This window comes from Columba livia, chromosome 9 (assembly GCF_036013475.1).
Source record: "Columba livia isolate bColLiv1 breed racing homer chromosome 9, bColLiv1.pat.W.v2, whole genome shotgun sequence".
NCBI classification, from domain to species: Eukaryota; Metazoa; Chordata; class Aves; order Columbiformes; family Columbidae; genus Columba; species Columba livia.
Genome location: NC_088610.1, coordinates 5,896,222 through 5,915,136, shown reverse-complemented (window position 1 = coordinate 5,915,136; position 18,915 = coordinate 5,896,222). Strand labels below are relative to the sequence as shown.

The 18,915-nt window shown below is 48.0% G+C and overlaps 1 long non-coding RNA gene across 1 annotated transcript; it reads right to left on the bottom strand.

The window, feature by feature from the left end:
* Nucleotides 1–17,585: 17,585 nt before the first annotated feature.
* Nucleotides 17,586–18,694, bottom strand: LOC110355267 (uncharacterized). Its single transcript, XR_002407800.2, has 3 exons — nt 18,576–18,694; nt 18,137–18,214; nt 17,586–17,990 (listed from the first exon to the last, which is right to left on the bottom strand). It is a non-coding gene; the product is annotated as an uncharacterized LOC110355267 (long non-coding RNA).
* Nucleotides 18,695–18,915: the final 221 nt, after the last annotated feature.

Sequence of the window (18,915 nt, the reverse complement as noted above, 5' to 3'; positions counted from 1 at the left end):
CTCATCTGCACAAGATTGCGTGGAAGATGGGGGCTGACTGGAAACCACATTTTCCTATCTTTGTTTTCACCTGGGGAGCACAGAGGGCTCAGGGAGAGAGGACTGCTCTCACAAAGAAGAAAAAATCCTCCTTTTTTAGCTCACCTAAATAATTATCCACAGCCAGACAGTGACCTTACCACCCTATTAGTGAGTCAGCTCCTCTCCTGGAGTAGATATGATAGAGTAGTTGGGACAACGCCCTATCAAAGATTCCTATTGCTGAAACCCTGGGTGTCCATACAACCAAGTTTGGAGGCTCTGGACCATCAGATTTTCAGGAAAAGAGGAGGAATTGCCATTTTGTTGCTGGGGTGGCAGTGCCCTACCCCTCGCCATCCCCGCTGAGCTGGCTGCCCGGGGAGCAATGCCTCCTGTGTCCCTGTCCCCGCAGCACAGCGAGGGAGAGGATTTCATTCCTCCCATGCTGTCACCTCGGCACCATCTACCCCTGCTAGGGACTTGGAAATTAAAATAATAAACAAAAGCAAGTAACACTGCGTGCGGAGGCTAATGTACCATAATGCTCTGACACACAGGCAGCCGCCGCCTCACGCTGAGCAGAGAGGACACGTTTGAAAAATGTATCTTCCCCTGACGTTATCTTTCTTTCAACGTTATCTTTCTTTTTTTACTTCAAATAAGGCATTTACTTTCCCCCAGCGTGGCGGATGCACTCGCCCCCCCCACCCCCAGCCAAACTAGCAGCGACACCCAGCTCACAACCTCCTTACAGAGAAGAGCAGAGGGTGGTGGCAAAAGGCAGAGCAATTACTCTTTTTTAACACAGTCAAGGTTGGTAGGATTTAAATCAGGGGAAAAAAAAACAGAATTTAACTACCTGGATGAAATCATATTCATGTGCTATTTACGGCAATATCCACTAACAACAGGAAGAGATTAGATATTCCTGGGAGCCTGAGTGCCAGCTGGGGAGCCAGGGCTGATTCCGCCCATCAATGTCTTCTCTTTAAGGCAAGGATGGGATGTGTGCATGCACATACACATCACTGTGTGTGCCCAGGAGCGTGTGGTTGTGTTTGGACCATGTATTTGGTGGCTAGCTTGGAAAGACCTTTGCTGGGCAACCTTAATCTCACACCTTAATCCCACCTTCCATCTCAGATCTGATGAAGCTCATTTTACCGGAACTGGCTGAGGGTGACTGCAAGATTAACTCCAAATATCAACGTGGGTGCATCTTGAATGTCTTCTCCGTCAGAGATATGTACTGGTTTTCCAGCTAAGGTTGAGTCTAAATAGGAACCGTAATGTACGCGGAGAAGATTCTGGGTTTTGAATGGCAGTTTATCTCTAATCTCAGAGAAAGAATTTTGTCCAGTTGATGTATGCAAACACCGACCAGTGTGTGCTATGTGTTGTGCAGTCAGAGAACTTCCCCTTTAACAACTCCTCCATGAGCCAGGTGAGCACAGAGGACCCCTCAACGTGTCTCTGTCTGCACCCTCAGTCTGCCAAGATGCACTTTACCCTTTACCTGCAATGCAGATTTGCTAAGGGACACCTAAGTGAACCTGTTTCTGGAAGGAGGCAGCCTGGACACCTTTCCATGTGGTTTGGAGTGGGTATGGCAGGAACCAGGGACACACAGCAGCCTCTAAACACCGACTGCTGGTGTTTTACTTTCCCAAGTATCAACCCTGAGCCTGAACAGAGTCCTAATGGGTCAGTTCCCAAGCAAAGCCATCTCATGTCCGCTCTGGGAACATAAACCACATACAGCCAGAACCACTGAACCATTTCAAAGGATAAAATTCACTTAGAAATCCCTCTTTTCCAATTCCCAAGCAAACATGCCCATGTTAATAAAGGAAAGTGCACTCACCCGGAACAGGTGAGCAGGGGAAAGGGTTTTAATGAACTGAACGGGGGGAAAATTGACTTGCAAGAAGAAGAGCTCTGGCTGGGTCCCCTGGGCCCGAGCAGGGGCACAGTTTAGAGACCTGTTTTAATCAAATTGCTCTTAAAAAGCAGAAAGGGAAAAGCTTTCTGAGAAGTCTGACCCTTGGGCATCTCAAAGATGAGGATGCAAACTGTATGATATGCTGGTTCAGAGGGAAGAAAAGGAGGTGGAAACAGACTGAGTTTCATTTGAAGAGTGGAAGGTAAAGGAGGGAGACAAGAAAGATAATCTACTGGCTGATGGAGTTGGATTCCAACCCATCTCAAGGCATGATGGCTTCAAATGGGAACCATAGGTCAAGCCCAGTGGGACCAGCTTTCAGTTGGACCTCAGCATCACCTCAGCCCTGCTGTGATCATACTCTGTGCTTGGGTTTGTTTATGTTGGAGGCTTTGCAGGGAAGGAAGAACATGAGAACTCACTGCACCTGAGAAGCCAGACAAAATAACTAGCAACAATATCAGTGAAAATAATCAAACATGCACAAAGAGAACAGGAAATCTCTGCCTTCTGGACAACGCTCTGCAGTGAAGATGTTGGGGTGGGACACTGATGTAAAACTATGTCACAATGTGAATATTGAAATTCCAGAGACACCAAAACATCTGCACAGATGGAAAAATTAGAGTTACCGCGCCTGGGTAGTATGACAAGTAATTTTCTTGCACCCCGAAAAACAACTCAATTGTGGGAGGAATGTGTCAGTTGCTATTTTGTAACTTAATGAAATAAATCAACGAGATGGAAAGAAGAAACAAAGATGAGCCCACGCAGTCCCGTGGGAACACAAAGGCCACGTGAAGCCAGCTGCCAGGAAGCTGACATCTTGTCTGGAAGACTTGGGAGCCACTCTTGGGGTGGTGACAACAGATTCCCCAAGTGAAGAAGTGTCTTTGAACTTTCTCCAGCCTCTGGGGCTGTGGCTTCCAGAACCCATGGCCACTGAATTACAAGAAGGCAACTTCTTGATCAGTTGAGCAGCAACCTTGGGGAACTCTGGACAGAGTCCTGCTCCTCCTGATCTGCTCAAATGTTCTTGTGTCTCTTAAGAGGACACAACAAGCAAAATCTTAAAACCTAGGAGGCTGATATCTCCAGGATGAACAGAAAGTGTCAGAAAGAAGGGTCAGAGCCATGCAGAAAGGCTGGAAGAAACATCACGGCTTAACCCTGCAGATGAGGAGACACTTCTGGCACTCACCTGAGTCCAAGTAGACTAAGTAAACCTGGAGCAAAAGAGTTAGAGCAAGGTTTGGCAAACATGGTGCTGCTCCCTTGTCATGTAAAGGAGGCAGAAAATGTATGGTAGCTAAACAACGAGCATCTTCCCACAGCAGAAGCCCAAGACGACACACCCTTTGGTCAAGGACATGTAACGTTGACTGCCTAAAACAACCCCCAAAGGCCCACAGCACCCGGCTCTCTAGAGAGGAGGTTTTACAGCAGAAAATTGATTTCCAGCGGTTCCCTCATTAACTTTCATGGCACTCATATTGTGGTTTTAGAACAAGCAGAATTATTAATGTTCAAAGTTACCCAAGCACTGTCGGGAACACTAGGCCCTCAGAGACTCAAAGTGGAGCTGACAAATTGGGGAAGAAGAAGCCAGAATTGAGCGGGTGCATCCTTCAGGGCTCAGCCTTGGATACAAGCAGAAGGAGAAAAGGAGAAACCTTGGAGAAAAGATCCTGTGTCCCCTTGATGGTTCTGCTGTTCGTAAGGAAAAAAAAGAAGCACAGACATTTAGCTTTTCAAAGGGGAGAAAATGGTCTAATTACACTAGTTTGGGTCTGCCCTGCTTCTGAGCCACCCTGGGCTTCCAGGGAGTGGGACAGCAGGCAATTAGGAAGGGCTCAATATTCATCATGGGCAGAGCTCACCATTGGCTGGCACCACTGCTCTTGCCCTTGAAATCACATTTGAGCTTTGATGACATCTCAGCTAATTAATGAGAAAACCAGCCTAAATCTCCCAGATTGAAGTATTACTTCTGGTCAGACATAAACCAGTATCCCAAAACTATCATGAATTATCTCCTGGGTAACAAAGCAGAGGGGATATAAGCCCAATAGCTGCAAAGGCATCTCTGTCTAGCTCTCTTCTATCTGTCTTCGCACAAACAGCCTCATTCCCCAGCATCTTGGTGCTTCAGGGCTGCCCCATAGCCTGCTCCTGCCTGCTCTGAGCTATCCCTAATGCCAGCCACTTCTTTGCATCTCCAAACACAAGCTCCAGCCACAGTGAGCTGGAGGATTTTGCTGTGCCAGGGGATACTCGTTGGCTGGCAGCACATCGCCTGTGATCTCGCCCCGCTGGAGCAAGAGAAAATAAGTACCATTTATTAACATGCCAATCGTTCTTTACACTGGCTGATTAAAAAATAATTACCCACAGCCATTATCGAGCACTCTTGCAAATGAGCTGTGGGAAGCTGTGACCGTGCGCTTAGCACACAGTGTGTCTTGCTTGTTTTAATATTATTTTAATTAAGTATCTGGGTAAAAGGCCTTTCTAATGTAACTTTCTTTTCATAAGCAGAGAGCAGGGCTCTGCACTCGGCTGAGCGGTGCCAGGCTGATATAACCCAGCATTGCTCTGGCTGCTTCCAGCATGGTGGCACAGCAGGACCCACTTGTTATTCAAATTTAAGAGGACTAATATTAGGCAGACATATGAGGGGAAGAGACCTCATCTGTACCTGAGGGACATGGCCACAGCAGATAGCTAGGAGGCATTGCTGCCCTCAGACTGATCAGCTGGTGCCACCTGGTTTGGGCTGGGATGTAGACAGGGTAGAGGTGGTGGCCAAGGACATCCCTTGCAGCTGGGATGCCCCTTTCTGCATCCCAGCCAGGGATGTATTCAGCAGAGCACGTGGTCACCATCCTATATTTTGGGGGGTTTTTTGCCTTTACGCATGTGCTCACATTCTCTCACGTAGCATTTAAGCTGCAGCACTGGTTTCAATTATCTCCTGTTTGCAAGCAAGTTAATTCAGCAAACACATTTCAGATCCTCAGCCAGTGTAAAACCAACATTGCACTGGAGAAATCAAATTACCGCACAGATTCAAGCAGCACAAAACAGCCCCAGAGGTTCCTCTTGATCTCTCCTCTCTCTCTTATCAGTCAAAATTCCCTCTCCAGTTATTTCTATCAGGATAAAAAGAAGCCCGGGAGTAGCTGGACTCTGAAGTTCCCTTCAGACCTGGCAATAGGGAGTTGCAGCCGCACTGGGGTTTGATCCTGAGCCCTGGGCTGGGTCCCTGCCTCAGGCTCCGTTTTGAGGATGCAAAATCTGGGGAGAAATAAGATAATTTGACACAAGAGGAATTTTTTTCACAGTGAGAACTATCAGCCATTGGAATAATCTCCCCAGGGAAGTGGTGGATTCCCCAACATTGGACACTTTTAAAATGCAGCTGGACATGGTGCTGAGCCATCTTGTCTAGACTGTGCTTTTGCTAAGAAAGGTCAGACCAGATGATCCTTGAGGTCCCTTCCCACCTGGAATTCTATGATTCTATGAAGATGACAAGAAAGGTGCAGCCGTAACGGGCCATCATCAGACAAGGAGCTTGCAGCAGGGTGGGTGAATGATCTCGGACTGTTTCTTTGGTAGTCAGACCAGCCATGCTGCACTCCCAGAGCAACACAAATGACATAGCTTTTTGATCAAATGGACATTTATTAATACGTTTCCCCAGACAATTCCTCTTTGTGAGTTGAGAAATCCACTAATCTCAATAGACTCTCCAGAAACTTGAAACTCTGAGCTTCAGACTTTGAACAGACAAAAATAAATAAAAATTAGAGGGGTGTTCCCTTGCTTCAACAAAAACATATATTCCCATTGGACTTTTCTCAATGGAAAGAAATAACACATTTCCCCAACAGCTCTGGTTATTGCAGACAACTTCATTTCCCATCTCAGACACTGCCATGACAGAAACTTAAAAAGCAGGATTGATTAGACCAGATTAGGTTAGAGAGGAAGCCTGGTAATGAAAAGCTGCTGCCACTTTCTCTGCGCCCACTCGGGGCCATTAGCCACCTCCTTCCCTCTCACCCCGGGATGCTGCCCCCTTGTTGAATTCTGCTCTAAGTGATTGCACCATGTCAATTTTTTCCTGCAGCCTGAGTTTTCAAGCTTATTTTGCCCTCTGTGTGCTTGCCCCGCTGGAGGTGGAAAAACAGGAAGGAATTGCTGTGTACATAGTTTGGCAACACATTACTATTACAAGTCTGCTAACGATTATCCTATTCTCCCCTGAAAGTCAAGGTAGCAACCTCCAACGTCTCTTTTTTTCAATGCCATAACGCTTCTTCGTAGCTTTCCTCAGGTAACTGCTCCTTCCAGTGTAGTTTCACACTAGGTCACCCAGATAACTTGGAAAGAGCCATTTGCCAGTCCCTCCTATCTTCAACATAAAATTACTATATCTTATTTGCTACCACATTAAGCTGGCTGAGAAGGGAGCCGGGTTGTGAACGCAGTGCAGTTTGCTCTAACAGTCTTTTTTCCTTGGATAATTTCATGGTCCATTAGTTTCCTGTAGCTGCTCCCCACACACACGCATTGCCAGGGTCTACGAGCTTCCCTCCCACCAGCACAAGCGCTAGGCAGGCTACACATATAGCAGTCACAGTTGCTCTGGAGGTGCGGGAAATGCAGCTCACCCGTGTCCAGGACAGTGCAGAGCAGGATCCCCAGGGATGCTGATGTATGCAACAGTTGGTACACACTAAATGCAGGCATGCAAGTGCTGAGCTGAACGGGTGGGTGAGTCCTGACCCAAATTGCCAATTCCCCAGCACAGCGCAGTTTGCATCACACCCATCTGGCAGAGCCACTGCAGAGAAAATACAGAGGGGAGGGTGCAGCAGAGGGGGTTTCCCCACCAGCCAGCCCTGCAGTTACACCAGGAGCTAGAGCATCCATCCCATCGCACTCCCCAGGCACAGCAACCTCTGGGCTGCCCCAGCTCACAGCAGCTCACCCCAAGCAGACAGTCCTGGTGCCTGCAGCATCCTGCCATTGCAAAGACAGCAGCTGAAGCCTCCTATGAGACCCCTGCAATGAAGGTGCAATCTGTCCCTTATTTTTAAATAACCTGGGGGTGGGAGGGAAATCTGCACATGAGCATTTTGCAGCTGCATTACACTAGTCAGTTCTGAAACTTGCAGAACTGAGGAGTCGCTTCCCAACAGCAAAGGCTGCACCCAAAAGCTGCAACCCTGAATTTGCAGGGAGAGACCATCCTGTCCCTCACAGAGAGGCTGGGGCAGCAGGACAGGCAGCCCCTCCAGACAGACGTGGTGTGGATGGAGGGGACTGATAAGACCAATGTCTCTCCAAAATGACAGCTTTTCCTTGGAGTTTGCTTTCTCTCTCTGACAATTGAACTTTGCAAAAGAGAGACAGAGCAGAATGTGAACCCTGCCTGGAAAGGTAAAAAAAAATCCCAATCCCTAACAAAAAGCCAACAACACAAAGGAGGTGGGGGGAGATTTGGTGCATCTAAAACAAAAAAGCAGTGTTATTCATGGGCATTATTGATTAAGATTTCCTCACCAACACATGCGTAAATACTTATCTCTCAAATGAATAAGAGGCTCTGTAATGCTGGAGGGAAGAAGGGAAAAGATTATTGAAAACGTGAGGGTCAGAGAAGCATCCGGCTGTAACAGATGCATTGAGAAGATAAACGAAGACATCTTTGTCAACACATCGGTCTGCCAAAGACCAAGTGTGATAGAAGGCAGTGATTTTCAGGCACTAGAAGCAATGCTTGGACTTTGATAACAATGAAACAGAGATGATGGGGCAGCTCCTCTCCTGGGCTAATTCAGTGCCAGAGCCCAAATCACAGGGCAGCTATGTCAATTCCCACCACCCAAGGATCCTGCTCACCCTGGACAAAGCAGCCTATTAGCAGAAGGGCAGAAGCAGAGATTTATACCAACCTCTGTAGGACAGAGAGAAAAGGAAAGAGAAACAGTGAGTGGGATCAAAGGAGAAATAGAGGAGAAATGGGGGCTCTGACCCATGAGCACCACCAAACCTGCCTGACCCCCTGGGTACCACCCCATTCCCAGCACTGCCTTGCCTGCAACGGAGCACACAGGTCCTTGCCTGCAAACAGCTCCTGCTGGGGCTGGCTGGGACAGCAAAGAAAGGGGCCAAATCCAACAAGACCAAACCTGGCTCATGAGCCCAACCCAGCATTTCACGTAGCATCACACGAAGCAGGTTTGGCAAGCAGAGCTGGGACCCTCACGTACCTCAATAGGAAGGGAGCAGACAGGAAGGTTTGGTGCTGAGCATTTGGTGATATCAGCCCAGAAGTATTTGACCCATCTGAAGCCTGTGAGGGACCATCAGAATAATCTGTTCTGGCATCCAGCATTCCCATGGGATCAGCTCATGCATCCTGCCTGCATGACGTTCAGGGCAGCAGGACAGTCTCAGGAATGTATTCAACCTGCTCAGGTCTTACCTTTCTACATCTGCAACTCAACATCTGCCACCATGTAGAGAACAAATGCTGGGTACCACACAGCCGTGATTCCCATTGAATAGGACATTGCAGCTGGTGCACTGACTGTGGATGCCCAGCAAGGAGTTAAGAGGAGGCCAAGCTCTCCCAGCACAGGGGGCTCAGCAAATGCCAGCATGGGTGGTGGGCTCACAGAGGTATGTGAGAGCAGGACTGAGGGTGCATGCGCACCAGGAGACAATAGTGTTCCCCCAAAGAAACTCTGCTTCTTCAGGCCAGTTATCAGCTATCGGGTCTGCCTAGCTGTACCAAAATCAGGTCCCTGCAAGGTCTTCCAGCAGGTGTGTGGGTTTTGCAGATATTCCACACACACACAGGGTTTGCTCCTGTGCCCTCATGTGGCAGCAGCCAGACTGAGGTGCTGAGCTCTGCCTGTGTTAACGTCCCCCTCGCCCTGAGCTGCAGAACACCTTCCCATCTGCCAGGCCAGCCCTTTCCAGGCAGCTCCTCATGCCTCCGTTTCTCTGACTATGAGCAGCCACAGAAGCTACACCTCTGAGAGCCCAGGCTTGCTGCAGCACCTGCTCAATCTATTCACAGAAGAAAGGGGAAAAAAAAAATAATAATTAAAAAAATCTGGGCTTTTTCTACCACCTTCTCCTAATGCCTAGAACACACGCAGCAAAGCTGCTGCTAGCCCTAACAAGCCAGGACTCAGGAGCTGGAGCAGGGCAGCCTCTAGTGGCTGCAAGCCAGGAAATACCGGCCCCCAAACCCGTATTCAGGTGATGTTTGCTCTCCAAAGTAGCCAGTCTGAATAAGCCAAAGCCTGTGCTGCTACAATGCCCCACAGCCCATAAATACTAGTCCTTGGACTCCCTTTCCCTGGTTTACATCTTTGTCTTCCAGCTGTCTCACCATCTCTTGCATGCTGCTTCCATTTGCTCCTCCAAAAGCCTCTGACTCTGCAGCCACAGGTGCCAAGAGACACGTGTCACACATCTCATGAGTGTGCCATATGACATGTCGATGCTTCTTAGCATCACTGGAAGTAACTTCAGTCCCAGAGCAGGTTTGACCATGCAGGTGATTGTGGTCAGCAATCTAGATCTGCAGTACAGTCTCTAATCGCTGGCGCTGACTATTGACATCCAAATTCACTCATGCCCCATCTGGAGAATGCCCTTTCTGCTGCAGGCTGCCCTGGCTCTGGGGGATGCACAGTGGCCTCCGTTACATGGGGAAAAAGGTTCCCCAGGCCTGTCCTGGGAAGGGATGGTCAGGAATGGAAACACAAGCCCTGCTCTCAACATTGCATCTATGCCAGAACCACCAACACCTCCTTTGCTCTCTTGACCCCCTCTCTGCCAACAAAACCTTGTCTTCCAGGTCGAAGGCTTGTGCTCTGCAACCATCCCACAGCTCCATTGCAGGCCTTCATCTTCCCCTCCCACAGGACATAGAAAAGAGTAGAATAACCCGAGTGAGATAAAAATCCTCCTGGCTTCCTCCAAGAACCATCTGGCTTCACCTCAGCACATCCCCAGCTCCCTGCCTCGTCCCAGTTTTACTGGTGAGTCAGAGCTCTCCAGCTAATGGTTGAGCATCAGGGTGGGGATGAGATAAGAAAGGCAACCAGAGACGGGGCTGTTCATGGGACGCATCAGAAGACAGATCCATTAATCAACTGGGTAGTGAATAAAGCACAAAAGGAGCTCTTTACACACCACTGTGGGACGGTCACTTGCCATGAGTTGGAAGGAATGTTGTCCTGCACCACGTTTCAGGGCGATGACGAGTAACACACCACAGCATCGGCACAACAGGTTGGCTAACCACTGGCTGCTGATTCATCAGTTATGCAAGCAATTTAGACACAATTTATGTCAATAATTCAGGCAGCAGATTTACTTCTAGAACATACATCAACCTGCCCCACTACATTTTTGTTGGAGAGCTCAAGCTGCGGTGTAAGATTCAGGGATAGGTCAAGGGTACATCCAAAAGCAGAAAAAAGGAAATGCTTGAGGACTGAAAATATGGCAGATAAATCCTGCTCATGAATGCAAGAAGGCTTCCCCACCTTTGGCTTTGACCATTTCACTAGGAGAGGCAGTCTCCCCGCTAAGCGGCACTGGCCCACAGGCACCCATGCAGAACATCAGAGACTTTCCTGCTGCTTTGAACATCACATGCAAAGTCCTCAGCTGCAGCAGGACCAGGCTGTGCAGCTCCCAGACACTAAATATTTAGGCTATGCAATGAACAGTTCCCAGCCTACACATTTTTATGCATATTATCATTCCCTAACTACAGGGGAGACCCTGATCTTGCAGAGTGGGAAAGCACACAGTATCCTAGTTAGGTACAGAAGTCAATCAAGTTCAGGTTTGAAATACTGAGAAGTGGGTGAAGGTGATTATCAGTTGGGATTGGATTGTTATGGGGCCGAGAGCATCTTCTCTTAAAGGCTTAGAGTCCAGACAGGCTGGTCTGCATCTGAATCAGTCAAAAACAGCCAGGGAACACAGGCAAATCAGAGAAACGTTTGCTTCTTCCTGCTGACTACCACCTTGTTCATTTTGACTGTTTCTCCCTCTTGTCTAGGCAAAACAGAAGCTGGAATTGTCCCGAAAACTTTGTGGAATTAATTCTTAAAACTCCAGATCCTTCTCTTTGCTACTCTATAAATTCTATTTTCTGAAATCATTTATAGTCTCAAAGGTATGACACTTCAGAGTGACAGATTACAGCCACCCTCCTCGGAAAATGCATCATAGGCAAGATAACTCAGGACAATGGCCAAACAAGCCACTGAACAAGCTGACAAGGTTATAGGGGAGGAGATAAGAGGAGGACAGGGACAAGATACCACTTTTATCCTCTGCATTCACTGAGACATTTATCCCTTCTTCACCAAAGCAGACCTTCTCTGACCAGCAGCATCTGGACCAAATGACCTGAACCCACCTCCCCTGGATGGTGTTGATCAGAAAGGCAGCTCAGCAGAGCAGGAGGCTGTTTTTAGCCAGACCTCCATGTTCTGCCATTGGGCACGCTCAGCATCGCCTGTGCTGGCTCTTCGACACAGAGGCAATGACAAAATTAATGGCTGTGCTTCTGAAAGGGATTTAAATGTTAATAATGAAGAGGGGACACAGCTCCGCAAGACACATTAGCAGTCATTCAGGGTTTCATTCACCACAGATGATGACAAAATTGTGCATGTAACACAAGGGTCCTCTTCTGATGGGGACCCATCTATTTGGAGTGGGATGGAGAAGCAAGAGAGCCTGGGCCAATCTTTCTTTAGTTGTACCAAACTGATGTCTCCCGTTCGCTCCTTTTCCCCAAGCCATAGCAGGTCCAGTATTTGGTTTCTCAGGAGCATTAAAAGGTTTTGTGTTGGACCCACATCCCCCCTGATGTTGCACAGCTTTGTCCAAGTCACACACAGATTACCTGGTCCACCCCCAAAATTCAACCTCCTGCTGAGGCTGTGTGTTCACCTGTTTGAAAGTACAGAAGAATTTCTCTTGATCAAAACAGGAAAGGGGCTGATGCAGTTTTGTTTTCATCAGAGAGGCTGTCAAAGCTGTTCAGAGGAGAAGCAGAAGATGCATCCAGCTCACCCCATTTGTCTGACAATAACATGGGGCAGAATAAAATCAGAAAACTGGTGGACATAGGGTTTGCCAGCTCCCACAACATATTCCCCTGCCATCAGTGACAGCTCAGACAAATCACCTGTGCACCCCACTTCCCAGTAAGCTCAGCCTGCAGAGGTGCTGCAGATAAATGAGCTTCCCAGAGCACTGGTTCTGTTATGATCAGCTCACGTATCCAGCACCTACATGTCTCCAGACATCAAGACAGAGCATATTTGGCTCTGTGTTCGTTATCAGTGATACATTGTGGACAGAGGCATTCAAAGACAAGACTTCCTGGCCCAAATCAGACAAATGCGCCTTCTGAATCTTCCTTGCTGGCTTTTTGGTTGCTGAACTTACTGGAGTCAATCTCAGGCCGCAATTTTCAAGCTGTTTTCCATGATTATGAAGCATAAACCATCCTTTTCTTTACTAAAAGCATACAGTCGCAAGAATCCGTCTGAATCCAGAATCCAAAGCTTTAGAACAAACACCCATTCTTGCAAACATCACAATAAAATTATGTGAGCCAGCAACACTCAAAATAACACCCAGTTTATCTTCCTATTTCCCCTGTATGATTATGTCTTTCATTTCAGAAGGGTAGAAAGCCTTGGAAACAAATGAGTCAGTTTGATTTTTGTTTCAAGAAGAAGTTCATTTCCTGGCTCCATTGCTTGCTCACAACATTTTCCTAACAATCTGCATGTCTTCTGAAAAACTGAAAGACTTTTGAATCTTTGGACTTTGTGGGTGGGGAGGGCAAGTTCTCAGCACCCTCCTGCCACCCTCCAGTTTCACAGTGGCATTATGGTGCCAGGACACAACCACAGAGTGTTATTTACCCCCTCAAAATGAAGGACAGACCCTTTCACTCCATCCTAAGGAATAACCTTGCATCCTTGAAGGCAAGCCCCTTGACATGCTTTCCAGTGTGACTCCACCAGGTGATGGAGCAGTCCAGAGGTTGCTAAACATTTCCCTTCCCCAGACTTTTGGGTATTTCTCTCAGTCCCCCAGGTCTGTCCTGCAGACAGGAGGCCATTCACCATTGCCAGGAGGTTAATTGTATCTCAGAAAGCATCCCCAAAACTTCTACTCAGCATCACTCTCCATATCTGTGGGAGCAGCCCTGCATCACTCCAGCCAAGGAGGCACTTGAAAATCTCAGTCTCCCCACCAGCTTCTCCTAAACCCTCAGCACTTCATCTCACCCATGCAGCAGCTACCACGCTCTCACATCGTCTTCTCCAGTCTTGCGAGGAGATATGGCCAATTTAGCAGTATAATGAATGTACGTACATAAAAGTTCTGATTCAAACACTTTCATTAGATTTAGTCACTGGCTCCCAATACAAAATGATGGTGACACCAATTCCTCCTCAACTCGAGTGACTAATTGTGACACAGAAGCAATTAGGCTTGGTTAAATGATCCATGTCCCTTCAAAATAATGGTCTGTCAAACTGCATTCGCCCAAAATAATCCAGGATTGACTTGACAATCAAAATATCTGTTTCTTCAAAATTAATAAAAAAAAACAGAGCTCCTTGTTTCTCCACGGTGCAGCTGCAAAATGAAAGGGCAGCCTCACCGTGCATGGGGGAGGATGGGCCACCCGAGGGAGGTGGCAGCAGGCATTAAAAGGCAAGATGCTGTTAGAGGCAATGGCTATCACAAACTACTTGCTACAGGCAGGATACAGCCAGAATAGAGCTGGACAGACAGCTCTGGCCTTTTGCAAACCTTCCTCCAAAATCTCCAGCACAGGCAGTATCTGCAATGCTGAAAGATGGGACAGGCAGAGGTCTCTGGTCATCTGCACCAGGCTGTTACTGCAGGTCTCCTCATCAGGGGCCCCAAGCCACCAACATGATCTTTGCTGGTTGCGCCCCAAGGGCAATGCTCTGTCTCTTGGAGCTTCCCTCTAAAGACACCCTGCAAACAAGTGTCTGTGGTCCATGAGGTGATCCCGCAAAACCCAGAGCCACAGGGATCCTGGGAAGTGGATGGATGGGCCACCTCGTGGAAACACATTGCAAAAACCACAGTGCTCACAGGGATTGCATGACACTGTCTGCCTGGGGGACAGGGACACTCAGGAGATGGGAGCTGAGTTTCTGCAGGGCTCAGACAGCAGATCCCAGAGCACCCTGCACTTCCCCATCCAATATCCTAACCCAGAGTTAATGAGGACCAACCTTTGAGGTTGTTACCTAGTTACCTGCCTCCACAAGGAGTTTCTGCTAATTAAGCACAGTGGGTTAATTGGAAGAACTCACACAGACCTCCCCAAGGAGCAAGTCCCAAGAATGTGCCCCCCACACACACCCCTGCTGCCCCATCCCACACTCTGCAACCCCCAGAGGGTTTGTTAGCTTTTGCTGCACACCCACTGCAGTGGGGAGCACCTGCCTCTGTGGGACCCCAGCAAAGGATGCCCTGGCAGCTTAGCTAATTTCTACATCACTCCAAATTGTGCCAATGCAATTTCCATCCACTCTGCACAGCTCACTGCACCGAGCTCTGAAAAAGGAATTACAAAGCAATTACCCACATTAATGGAAGCAAATACTCCATCTCCACCCCTGAGGGCCACTAGCTGAGGATGCTACAGTGCCATCTAAGCGCAGCTTGTGACCTGCCTGCATCTACATCCCACTGCATCATGTTTGTTCTTCTACAGGCAGAGTCCACCAAGGTGGCTTTTCAGGGACCTTCCCAAGTGGATTCTCACATGTCTGATGCTGGTGAGTCCTCTTCTTGGAGACACCAATTTGGGTCTTTTTGCTCCCTCTTTCGTTTAACTGAAGAGGAATTTAACATATCTGAGACTCTGCCCCATATGACAGCTTTGGCTGAAATAGAGCAATCGGTTCAAGGTACCTGGGGTGAGAGATGGGGAACCAAGCTCTTCATCTCATTCCTGGGACATGAAGCTGGGAAGTGAGATATTTCACATCCAAAGCAAATTACCACCTGGGAAACAAGAAGTGGCACTGCCTCCTCCCAAAACACTGGTCCATTCTACACAATTTCCTCCTCTGTGCGGCTGCTTAAACCAGTATAGACTAAATGCAAGGGTCTGGGGGAGACTGAGCGTGGTTTTTGCATGCTAGATGAGCTCTTGCCAGCAGCAGAAGATGGAGAAGGGATCCCTGAAGCTTATATGATGCTGTGCATGTGACAGAATGGAGTCAGAGCTGATGATGCTGTAGGTCTCTAACCCCTGTGCTCCACAGTGAACTCAGCTGCCCAGTCAGTAATGGACAGAAATAGCAACTTACTACTGGGAGAGATTTTTCACCAAACTGTCATTTCATCTGTGACTGTCTAGGCTGATCTGCAAAAGACTAAAATACCTCCAAAGAGATGTGGGAATAGAAACACAGACCTCCACTGCAAAACTAAAAATCACTGATCTTTCAGGGATAGTGGTTTATCCACATTAGTGGTCATAGCATGTTATAATCTCTTTCCCCACAGCAACCCCTCCATGTTGCAAGGAAATTAATTACTTATATCCTTCATTTTCCAATGGAGACAACAGGACTAGCACTTCTGCTCTGGCTAAGCCCCTCTGCTCCACAGGTACCAATGGCTTTAGCTCTTACACTAAATGGATCACCATGCCCACTGAAACTCAAGGCAGTTTCTTTCAATTTATTCCTAACTTCAAGGCTTCCTACTTCTGACACAGTGACTCAGACAAGTCTCCTAACCCTGGGTCTCCAGCCCCTGACACCCTGGGCCTCCCACATGCTCCCAGACTCCAGCAAGAAGAACCACAGCTCCAGGCATGGTTGGAGGTGGGCAGGAAGGTGTTAAGTCTGGAATTGCGCTAGCTCTCCCCCTCCTGCAGTGGGGACTTCATCCCTTATTTATGGACCAGCCTCCTCAGATAGGAGACATCTAAATTTTTCAGCAAGGTCTATGTCCCAACACCCAAGGCAGTTTAAATTTTCACACGTTTCATCACGCGTAGACATGGGCACCGGCATCAGCAGGAGGATAGTAATTACAGCAGGAAAAGGATGAAGAAAGAGTCAGTTCAGCAATGATTATCCCCTATGTAAAATAGAATTATGTATATTTTACAAGATGTAAATGATCCGTTTGTTGCACCACTCGTACATGGCAGAACAGAGACATTAAAAGAGCATCATTAAGGTGTTGTCTCAGCCAAAGAACACTGCTGCAGAAAACAACCACTAAACATGAGAAAGCCCCATGTGGCACTCAGCTGTTTTTGAGAACGACATGACCAAAAATGTCTGATCGCTCATCAAAAGGTAGCTCAAGAACAGAAAGTTGTTTGGCAAAGGAGTCTCCGAACAGAGTTTTAACATGGGATGTTCCCATGTAGGGTGGTGACATCTAACTCTTAAAGCACTCAGTTTTCGAAGACTTGTGAAAAGCCAGGTCTGAGACAGAAGGAGAGTCATTACAGTCCACAGGAAGCCCCCGGCTTGCTGCCTCCTGTCACCAACCAAACCAACTGCAGAAGCCACCACTGCTCCAGCTACCACAAGAGATCCTGATAGAGAAGAGCTCATCTCCTCACCAGACGGGGTTTGATCATCCAGCGTGCTCTGAGAGATCAGTTTTATGTGTCAGAGAAAGTTCAGGGTCCCAGCAGGAGCTCCTGGGCAATTTGCACAGCTCAATATAAAAATTTCCTCATGGATAATGTTAGGGGAAAGGAGAAGCAATGCTGTCTGAGTACTAAAAAGGAGAGCTGGTCTCTGCCTTGCCATCAAGGCATCACTCCATGATCATTTTGCCAGATTTGGTTTAAAAGGCTGATTACTGCTGCAGAAGAACAGACTCTCAGAGCTGCACAAGGGCAGGAAGACCATGTCCCATCAAAAAGGAGGACAGACAGTGCAAGTGGTCACATTCCTCCTCATTGCTGGGGAAACTGAGGAACAGAGAAACAGTGACTTGTGCATGGTCACAGAGGGGGGATGCTGCACAAGTAGCAACAGAAATCCCATCTCACAACCCCCAACCTAGGAAACCCAACTTCTTTGCCTTCCTTTCCAAGCCACCTATCCCCATTCCCTGGAGTTGTGCATCTGCCTCCTTTCCACCCCTCGAGGCCACTGCCCCATGTTGGAGGGCTGCAAACAGTAATCAGATTTTATGGACTCGATTTCCCTAACAGCACAGCAAAGAGGCAGCTCAGCCCAGGGCTGTCCTGCATAGAAGTCCCTGCTTTTACGCCACGACAGGAGAGGGAAAGGGGCTGCTCCTAGAATCCCCCACCTTGGCACTTCTGGAAGGGGAGGTAAAAAGTTTGTTTTTCTTTAATATACTGGAAGCTCTCTAATTGCACTAGACTGTTTCCTGTAGAAGGGTGTAATTAAAAGTGAATGGCTCCAAGTCCTTTATCATCATGAATATTAAAGAAAGATAAACACTACATCAATATTCATTTAAGCAGAAACAGAAAATGAAAAGCAGGACTTGATCCTGGCTGGCATTTCAGCATTTTATAAATGAAATTACGCAGACGGGGTGGGGGAGCGGGGGGAAGCCACAAAGCAATAATGACCTTGGCACAAAGCAGCTGGGACAGGCTGGAATCAGCAGCCACCCCTTGCCATGTCCTTCCTGATTACTTTGTCTTCAAAGTTAGTTGCTTCAGAGGACAGTACAGGACATCCCCAGTTTGACAGTTCCAGCAACAAATGGCCCAGCAGCTGGGAGTCAGCTCACCTTTGCTCGCAGCACTGATGCACAAGTGTTGGTGAAGTCACTCCACAGAGGTTCACTTCAAACTGGATGATCTCATTGATAACACCGATAGTCCATCATGCTCCAGTGTTGCTGTGAGGCAACCACAAGCCTGCTCAGTGAGCCAACTCTTACAGTCCTGTAATGTGTTTAACAATTTCTTACTTGGAAATGGATCTAAGTCACATTTCCTGTCCACCTTCTCCCCCTCCATCCCCAGTTTCACCTTTTAATTCTCTTTTCCAGCACTCCCCCAGCATTGGTGAGACATAAAGCATCACTCACCACCAGCAGATGCTGCAAGCAATAGGGCTGGATGGTCCTTCAGTCTCTTGTTGAGGCTGCTGGAGTTTCATCAGGGACCTGTTTGTGTGGGTTTGGTATCTTTATCACTGTTTATAACATCAGAGCTCACAGCATCTTTACTCACCTACACTAGCTATAGATACAGCTCATCCCTTGCACATCACTCCCTCCAGTCTTCAGCCACCACAGACCAGCTTTCCCCAGGGAGCCCAGACTAAGACCTGAGCAAAGGTTTGTGTGTCCCAGCTCAGCCCCCACAAGCACTACAAAGATACCATTAAGGAGAAAATGGACATAGCTGGCTTGTAAGAAAGACCCCTATGGCATGAGAAGCCTACATCCTTCTCCTGCAGAAGGTCTCAGGTGTCCCCACCCACAGCACCAGGCTTTTCTAAGGACCAGGCACAGTACACCTCACCCAGACTTCATCCCTCAGCTTTCTGAGCAGCTATTCATGCTCCTGTGTGCCCTGAGCCAATAAAAGCAGCAGAGGAAGAGCAGAAGGAACATGGAAGAAAAAGTCCTCCTAAGACTCAGTATAACAACACAACCCCCAGCTTCTCTGCAGCTATTTATGCAATTTCCAGGCTCCCTCTAACTGGTCCCCAGGCAAACCCAGTGCACCTGAGTCAGGCCAGCGAGCAGTATTAACCCCCAGGTTCCAGCTACCCTCAGCACTAGGTTCTGCAATGAGAATGCAGTCCTGAGCCTTGCCTAAGGCTGCAGAGCTTTGTCTGAGCTACAAAACTAACGTTTGA